The sequence below is a fragment of the Leptonychotes weddellii genome, chromosome 2, assembly GCF_054177405.1.
Source record: "Leptonychotes weddellii isolate Sample4059 chromosome 2, ASM5417740v2, whole genome shotgun sequence".
Taxonomy (NCBI): Eukaryota; Metazoa; Chordata; class Mammalia; order Carnivora; family Phocidae; genus Leptonychotes; species Leptonychotes weddellii.
The window spans coordinates 110246352-110255082 of NC_138370.1; the positions used below are offsets into that span (position 1 = coordinate 110246352).

The following is an 8731-nucleotide window of genomic DNA, read 5'->3' on the forward strand; positions in this document are numbered from 1 at the left end:
ATATTTAACATATCCCTTATGAACATACACATAAAAACCTTTTTAGAGTATCAGCGATTGTAAGCCACAAACATACAAAAATATTACTATTACATGTTATGTTATTTTATGATTTTAAAATCAATCAATATAATTCACCATATTAAAGTAATAATGGAGAAAAGGTATTGTATCAAAACCTTGTTTCAATCATGTTAATAATTGTCAAAAAAGTGTTTGAGATAGCAGACACCCAGGACTCCCAGATGGTGTCATCTGTACCAGTGAGGGAGAAGAAGCACATGGATGTCAAAGTAGGAGAGCCGCCAAGCTGGATACTGATGTAGGATTTCATTCACCCCTAAAGGCATTGCTGGAGCATTTCACAGAGGTTATTACCAGTATTACAAGAAGTATGTCAATGTGAAGAAATGGGGTATCGCTGGGATTTCTATGATGCTGGCAGCTCATGTGCTTTTCAACTACTATTGTTGTTACAAAGAACCACCACTTGAGCGGCTTCGGAAATACCACTGAAGAGGGCCCAGTGTGGAGGCTTTCTGCATTCCTGACCATGACTTTTGCCTGGCACCCTTGAATCCTTTCATATCCTAATTGAGAACTAACATCAGATAAAAAGATAACTGGTACTTGGGGGGAGAAAAAGCACTAGGCAAAAATTCACCAGTTATTTTTGATTAAAAAAAAGTTAGCAAACTGAAATAAGAGGTAATTTCTTCAATCAAATAGGGAGTACTGTTGTTTCCTTGGGCTGCTGTAACAAAGTATCACAAACTGGGTGTCTTAAAACAACAGAAATCTATTATCTCATAGTTCTGGAGGCTAGAGTTTAGTCTAAAAACCAGTGAATCCCAGGGCCATGCTCCCTCTGAAATGTATAAGGACAATCTTCCTTGTCTCTTGCTAGGTTCTGGTAGTTTGTCAACAATCTTTAACATTCCTTAACTAGCATTTGCGTAACTCTAACCTCTGTGTTTGTCATCACAAAAAGTTCTCCCTGTGTGTGCCTGTCTTCATCTGGCTATCTGCTAATAAGGACATTAGAAGCTAACCCCATTACACTATGACCTCATCCTAACTAATTGTACCTGTAATGACCCGATTTCCAAATAAATTCACATTCTGAGGTATTGGGTTTTAAGACTTCAACATATCCTTTTCGTTTGTTTTGTTTTTATTTTTATTTGCAGGTTTTAAAAGCCCTATAGCTATTATCATAATTAACAGTAAGATATTGAAGACTTTCCCTCTATGATCCAGAGTAAGGCAAGGCTATATACTCACTATAGTAAGATTTAACATTCTAGTGGAGGTCCTAAGCCAAAGTTATTTGTAAGAAAAAGAAAAAATATATATAGAAAATTTGGAAAAGAAAAAGTCCCTCTTCACAGATGACATGGTAAATTTATGTACAAAAGTCTAAAGAATCAACAACAATGACAAACTACTAGAACTATTGAAGGAGCTCAGTGAGGTCTCAAAAGTCAAGGTCAATGTTATAAATTCAATTATATTTCTACATAATAGAAACAAACAATTGGAAAATAAATTTAAAACAATTTTATTACACCAGTATAAAAAATAAAAATATTTAAGAATAACTTCAAAAAATGTATAAATCCCTACAATGAACACTATAAAATATGGTTGAGAAAAAGTAAAGATACACATGAAAGCAGAGATATACCATATTTATAGTTTGAAAGATTAGATATTAAGTATTCCATAAATTGATCTAAAATGCCACAATCATAAATACAGAAAACTTTTCTTAGAGCCACAGATAAATTTCTTCTAAAATGAAATATTAAAAACCTAGAATAGGGCGCCTGGGTGGCTCAGTTGGTTAAGCGACTGCCTTCTGCTCAGGTCATGATCCTGGAGTCCCAGGATCGAGTCCCGCATCGGGCTCCCTGCTCAGCAGGGAGTCTGCTTCTCCCTCTGCCCCTCCCCCCTCTCATGTGCTCTCTCTCATTCTCTCTCTCTGAAATAAATAAATAAAATCTTTAAAAAAAAAAAAAACCTAGAATACCCAAGACAACCTAGAAAAAGAGTGGAAAAAGTGAAGGACTCAAACTAACTGAATTCCAGAATTACTATACAACTACAACAATTTAGGCAGTGTAACACTGATGTAATGATAGATGAATAGATCAGTGGAAAAGAAGAGAGAGTCCAGAAATAAGCACTCAGAGAGTTTATTAATTTTTGCATCAGAGTAGAAAGGATTCAAATAAAATTACAAATGAAAGATGAGAATAACAATCAACAACACAAAAATACAAATAATTATAAGAAAATATTATGAAAAACTATATGCGAACAATTGGACAATGTAGAAGTGGATAAATTCCTAGAAACATATAACCTACCAAAACTGAAGCAGGAAGAAACAGAAAATTTGAACAGACTGAATACCAGCAAGGACATTGATTCAGTAATCAAAAAACTCCAAAAAACAAAAGTCTGGGACCAGATGGCTTCACAGGCAAAATCTACCAAACATTTAAAGAAGAATTAATACCTATTCTTCTCTAGCTATTCCAAAAAACAGAAGAAAAGGAAAAACTTCCAAATTCATTTTTTGAAGCCCTGATACCAAAACCAGATAAAGACACCACAAAAAAAGAGAACTAAAAGCTAGTATCTCTGATAAACATAGATGCAAAAATTGTCAACAAAATATTAGCAAAACATATCCAACAATGCATTTAAAAAATCATTCATTGTGATCAGGTGGGATTTATTCCCAGGATGCAAGGGTGGTTTGATATTTGCAAATCAAACAAGGTGATACGTCACATTAATAAAAGAAAAAATAAAAACCATATGATCTTTTCAATAGATGCAGAAAAACATTTGACAAAATATAACATCCATTCATGATAAAAGCCATCAATAAAATAGGCCTAAAAGGAACATACCTCAACATAATAAAGGCCTACATAAAAACCCACAGCAAACTTTGTACTCATTGGTGAAAAACAAAGCTTTCCCTCTAAGGTCAGGAACAAGCAAGGATGTCCACTCTCATCACTTTTATTCAGCGTAGTACTGGAAGTCCTAGCCACAGCAATCAGAAAACAAAAAGAAATAAAAAGCATCCAAATTGGTAAGAAGGAAGTAAAACTCACTCTTTGCAGATGACATGATACCATATAGAGAACCATGAAAGACTCCACCAAAAAACTATTAGAACTGATAAATGAATGCAGTAAAGTCACAGGATACAAAACCAATGTGCAGAAATCTGTTGCATATACACTAATAATGAAGCAATAGGGAGAGAAATTAAGAAAACAATCCCATTTACAATTGCACCAAAAAGAAGATACCCAGGAGTAAACGTAGCCAAAGAGGTGAAAGACCTGTACTCTGAAAACTATAAAACATTGATTAATTGAAGATGAAACAAAGAAATGGGAAGACATTCCATGCTCATAGATGGAAGAACAAATATTGTTAAAATGTCTATACTATCCAAAGCAATCTACACTTTCAGTGCAATCCCCATCAAAGTACCAACAGCATTTTTCACAGAACGAGAACTAACAATCCTAAAATTTTTATGGAACCTCAAAAGACCCCAAACAGCAAAGCAATCTTGAAAAAGCAGAGCAAAGCTGTTGGCATCACAATTCTGGACTTTAAGTTAAATTACAAAGCTGTAGTAATCAAGATAATATGGTATTGGTGCAGAATAGACACATAGATCAATAGAACAGAATAGAAAACACAGAACTACACCCACAATTATATGGTCTATTAATCTTCAACAAAGCAGGAAAAAATACCCAATGGGAAAAAGAGTCTTTTCAACAAATGATGTTGGGAAAACTGGCCAGCTACGTGAAAAATAATAAAACAGGACTACTTTTTAATACCATACACAAAAATAAAATGGATTAAAGAGCTAAACAGAGACCTGAAACCATAAAAATCCTAGAAGTGAGAATAGGCAGTAATGTCTCTGACATTGGCTGAAGCAACATTTTTCGAGATATGTCTCCTGAGGCAAGGGAAATAAAAACAGAAAAAAACTATTGGGACTACATCAAAATAAAAATCTTCTGCACAGTGAAGGAAACAATCAACAAAACTAAAAGGTAACCTATGGGAGGGGAAAAAGATATTTTCAAATGACATATCTGATAAAAGATTAATATCCAAAATCTATAAAGAACTTACCAAACTCCACACCCCCAAAGTGAATAATCCAATTCAAAAATGGGCAGAAGACATGAATAGACATTTTTTCCAAAGAAGACATACAGATGGCCAACAGAGACATGAAAAGATGCTGAACATCACTCATCATCAGGGAAATGGAATTAGAGAAGCCTAATAAACAGCCTAGTGTAGATGTCAGAGATGTGGGATCTCTAAGTCTGGAATTAAGTGCAGAGATACACACACTAGCAGATTATTTGAAAATCATCCATATTTAAAGGCCTTTCAGGGGAGTCTAGCCAAGAAAGGAAGTAGAGAAGAAGTAGGCATTGAGTCAGGACTGTAGTGTTGCATCAACCAGGATAACAGAGTGTTTTGGGACAAAAGGAATAGTTTATTTGTCAAAGCTGATTTAAGTTCCAGGGAGGTATAAAACCCAAAGAAACAATTGGGTTTAGAAAGATAAAGGTTTATTGAAGAAATTTATAAGAACTGTTTCAGAAATTTTGTGTAAATGAAGGTGGAAATCTAATTGGAGTAGATTGAGAAGAGAATGGGAAATGAGGAAATGGAGACTTAATTATAAAAAGGTTTTTTGAAAAAACTTTGATGAAAAATAAAATTGTAATAACACACGATGTTGAAATTGCAGCTCATGAGATACTAGTTTAAAATTTTCTCCACACCAAACCAAAGATTCCTGAGTCTGGGATGGAACTGGACATGTTAAACAGAGATAACAAGATTCCAGTAGGATACTTGCAGAGCCACAGGGCAAGCACACAGTACAGATTATATCTCGATATTAATAATTACAATTAAGTTTTTGCCCTGTATTCAAGCTCTCAATTCTTGAATATTGGTTTCCTTGTTTTGAATCTCAATTCTTCATACAACTCTTAGATCAGTTTTCCTAAACCATAATTTCCCTACTTAAATGATTTTTTAGCACTAGAAATCATAATTCAAAGTATCCATGTTTCAATCTACAGAAGAGCCCCCAATATGCCCTTCACTTTGATTTCTCAGTTCTTTGATCTTTGTTTCTAGAAAGATAAATCATTTCTTGCCTTCTAAGCACATCTTACACCTATTTGAGGGACCAATATCTTTTCGAAAGTAGTGGGTAGTAGTTAATTAACAACATGGATTCTGGCCAGGCCACCTGGGTTCAGTCTGCCACTTACTATCTGTGTGATCTTGTACAAATTTCTTAACGTTTTTGTTCTTCAGTTTCCCCAACCATAAAATCAGTATCTTTCTTATGGGAGTTATGAGGAATAAATGACAATGTCTGTCACAGTAACTAGTTTATGCATGATAGCAATTATCATTATTAATTTTTGAAATACCCTCCTCTTCTTTCCTCCTTAGAGTCTCTAAAGAATAATTCCATTTGATATCTTTTATAAAGCTTTGTTGATTTGTTCACTCTGGCTCTTACCTTTTCTGACTGTAGAGTACCTGCTTGATTATGCCATTTATTTGGCAATTTTTCATATAGTAATTTATGAATTCTTAATAAATATATTTGAGATTATTTTTTTATCTTATAATTTTTATATATTCTTTCAAATATGTGGTAAACTCCTTAAGATTTAGATCATGATTTTTATTTTTCTCTATTGAGGTCAGCATAATTTTTCCCATTTTAGTTTAGTAGAAATCAATTTATGCTACTTCCTACTGTAAATATTATTATTTATTTCTCCCATCAGTAAGGTAATTATATATAATTACATAAAACCGGACTTACTTTAAGTAATCCACTAATATATTTGTTTAATTTTGCCTTCAACTATGCTATTTAGGTTCTCTTCCCTTGAATTAAAAAGAATTACTGAAGTTTAGCATTTTCCAAAAATCTTTATGACCAGATCAGAGAAATCAAAGTAAATATGGGTCCCTGAATGGCGGAGGACAGAACAGAGGAAGGTCAAACTTAGAAGTGCTACAAGAAGCAATAAAAAAACACAATCAAATAATGAACAGAAAGGGGAAAGACAACTGGCATAAAAACATTTTCCCATGTATTTAATTTCATTTTTAGTCAATTACAATAAAAACAAAAATCCAGTTTTAATCCAGGACATTCTCAAAGATATAACATATACAACACTTAGAAGATGTACAATATTATAAAACAACAATAACAATTACAATAAATAACTTTTATTGGTGGGCAGTATATGTCAGGTGCTGTTTAAGTTCAAACTTATGTTTTGCTGGTAATGTATAAAATGTATAAATAGCAGTGCTATTTTAGAAAATATTTTAGCAATAACTGTTAATACTTAAAATCACAAGCTTAGAACCATTAATTTCAATACTGGGAATCTTCTCTGAAGAAAACTCCCAAAGAAAGAAAATACTTTATGAAAACAACATATAATGCTTATCCAACTGGCATGTACTTTTCTAAAGACATATGTACATTATTAATACATTATGCACTTATTTCTTGCAACAGATCTATGAAGTAGATGCTATTTTTATTTTTTTTCTTTTCAAGTTTTTATTTAAATTCCAGTTAGTTAACATATATAGTAAAATTGGTTTCAGTTGTAGAATTCAGTGATTTATCACTTACGTATAACACCCAGTGCTCATCACAACAAGCTCCCTCCTTAATATCCATCACCCATTTAGCCCATCCCCTCCCACCTCCCTTCATCAACCCTCAGTTTGTTCTCTGTAGTTAAGAGATGCTATTCTTTTTTTTTTTTTAAGATTTTATTTATTTATTTGAGACAGAGAGAATGAGAGAGAGAGAGCACATGAGAGGGGGGAGGGTCAGAGGCAGAAGCAGGCTCCCTGCCGAGCAGGGAGCCCGATGCGGGACTCGATCCAGGGACTCCAGGATCATGACCTGAGCCGAAGGCAGTCGCTTAACCAACTGAGCCACCCAGGCACCCAAGAGATGCTATTCTTAGTAATATTTTGCAGTTGACATAATTGAGACACAGAACTTAATGACTTGCTTTGTCATATAACTAGGAAGCTCCAGGGCTGGGATTTGAATCTAGGAAGTTGGGCTCCAGAATCTGTACTCTTGATCACAATCATGAATGATAACATTTATTGCAATATTACTTACACAAGCAAAATTTTAAGGCAGTCTTGATTTCCTCAGTAAGTCTAGGCAACAAAATGCTTATATAATTTTATGTACAAAAGATAGTTTATTACCAAACTCAATTTCAATCTTCTTTCCCTCATGCACACCTATGCATAGAAAAGACAGAAAAAAAGAAAGAATATTAAGAAAGTTAAGAATATGGGGTGCCTGCGTTACTCAGTCGCTTAAGCATCCAACTCTTGATCTCAGCTCAGGACTTGATCTAGGGGTTGTGAGTTTAAGCTTCTCATCGGGCTCCATGCTGGGCATGGAGCCTACTTATTAGAAAATAAAAAAGAACATTAAAAATATTATTGCTTAGCATGTTGCCACTGGTGGCTATGAATATAGGTGAGTTTATAAATTTATCTTTAATGTTTCCATATTTTCCATGTTTTCCTTAATTAACACATACTAATGTACCACAAACAGTAATTTAGAACAAGATCACATGAGAACTTTTTGCTTTATTATTACCACCTAAAGTAGGAGTTAGAAAGGGAAAATAGTGTGAACCAAGAAATCAACAAATAAGCAAAGACTAAATTATCTTCATTTTTTTTATTTTACAGATATTATCCAGTGAATGGGACCATACTAACATTCACTAGAGCTTAAAATAGCCTATGAGTAAAAACATGCACAAAAATCAATCAATATACATATATTTTCATATGGCTACCTTTTTTAAAAAATTTTTTAATTCTTATGTTAATCACCATACATTATATCATTAGTTTTTGATATAGTGTTCCATGATTCATTGTGCATAACACCCAGCGCTCCATGCAGAACGTGCCCTCTTTAATACCCATCACCAGGCTAACCCATCCTCCCACCCCCCTCCCCTCTAGAACTCTCAGTTTGTTTTTCAGAGTCCATCGTCTCTCATGGTTCATCTCCCCCTCTGATTTCTCCCCCTTCATTCTTCCCCTGCTGCTATCTTTTTTTTTTCTTTCTTAACATATTACATTATTTGTTTCAGAGGTACAGGTCTGTGATTCAACAGTCATGCACAATTCACAGCGCTCACCATAGCACATACGCTCCCCAGTGTCTATCACCCAGCCACCTCATCCCTCCCACCCCACACCCCACTCCAGCAACCCTCAGTTTGTTTCCTGAGATTAAGAATTCCTCATATCAGTGAGGTCATATGATACATGTCTTTCTCTGTTTGACTGATTTCGCTCAGCATAACACCCTCCAGTTCCATTCACGTAGTTACAAATGGCAAGATTTCATTCCTTTTGATGGCTGCATAATATTCCATTGTATATATATACCACTTCTTCTTTATCCATTCATCTGTCAGTGGACATCTTGGCTCTTTCCACAGTTTGGCTATTGTGGACTTTGCTGCTATAAACATCAGGGTGCACGTACCCCTTCGGATCCCTACATTTGTATCTTTGTGGTAAATACCCAGTAGTGCAATTGCTG

At 34.4% G+C, this 8731-nt stretch overlaps 1 pseudogene; it reads left to right on the forward strand.

Moving 5' to 3' along the window:
• The first annotated feature begins 245 nt into the window (after positions 1–245).
• Positions 246–516, forward strand: LOC102726035 (ATP synthase F(0) complex subunit f, mitochondrial pseudogene; annotated as a pseudogene).
• Positions 517–8731: the final 8215 nt, after the last annotated feature.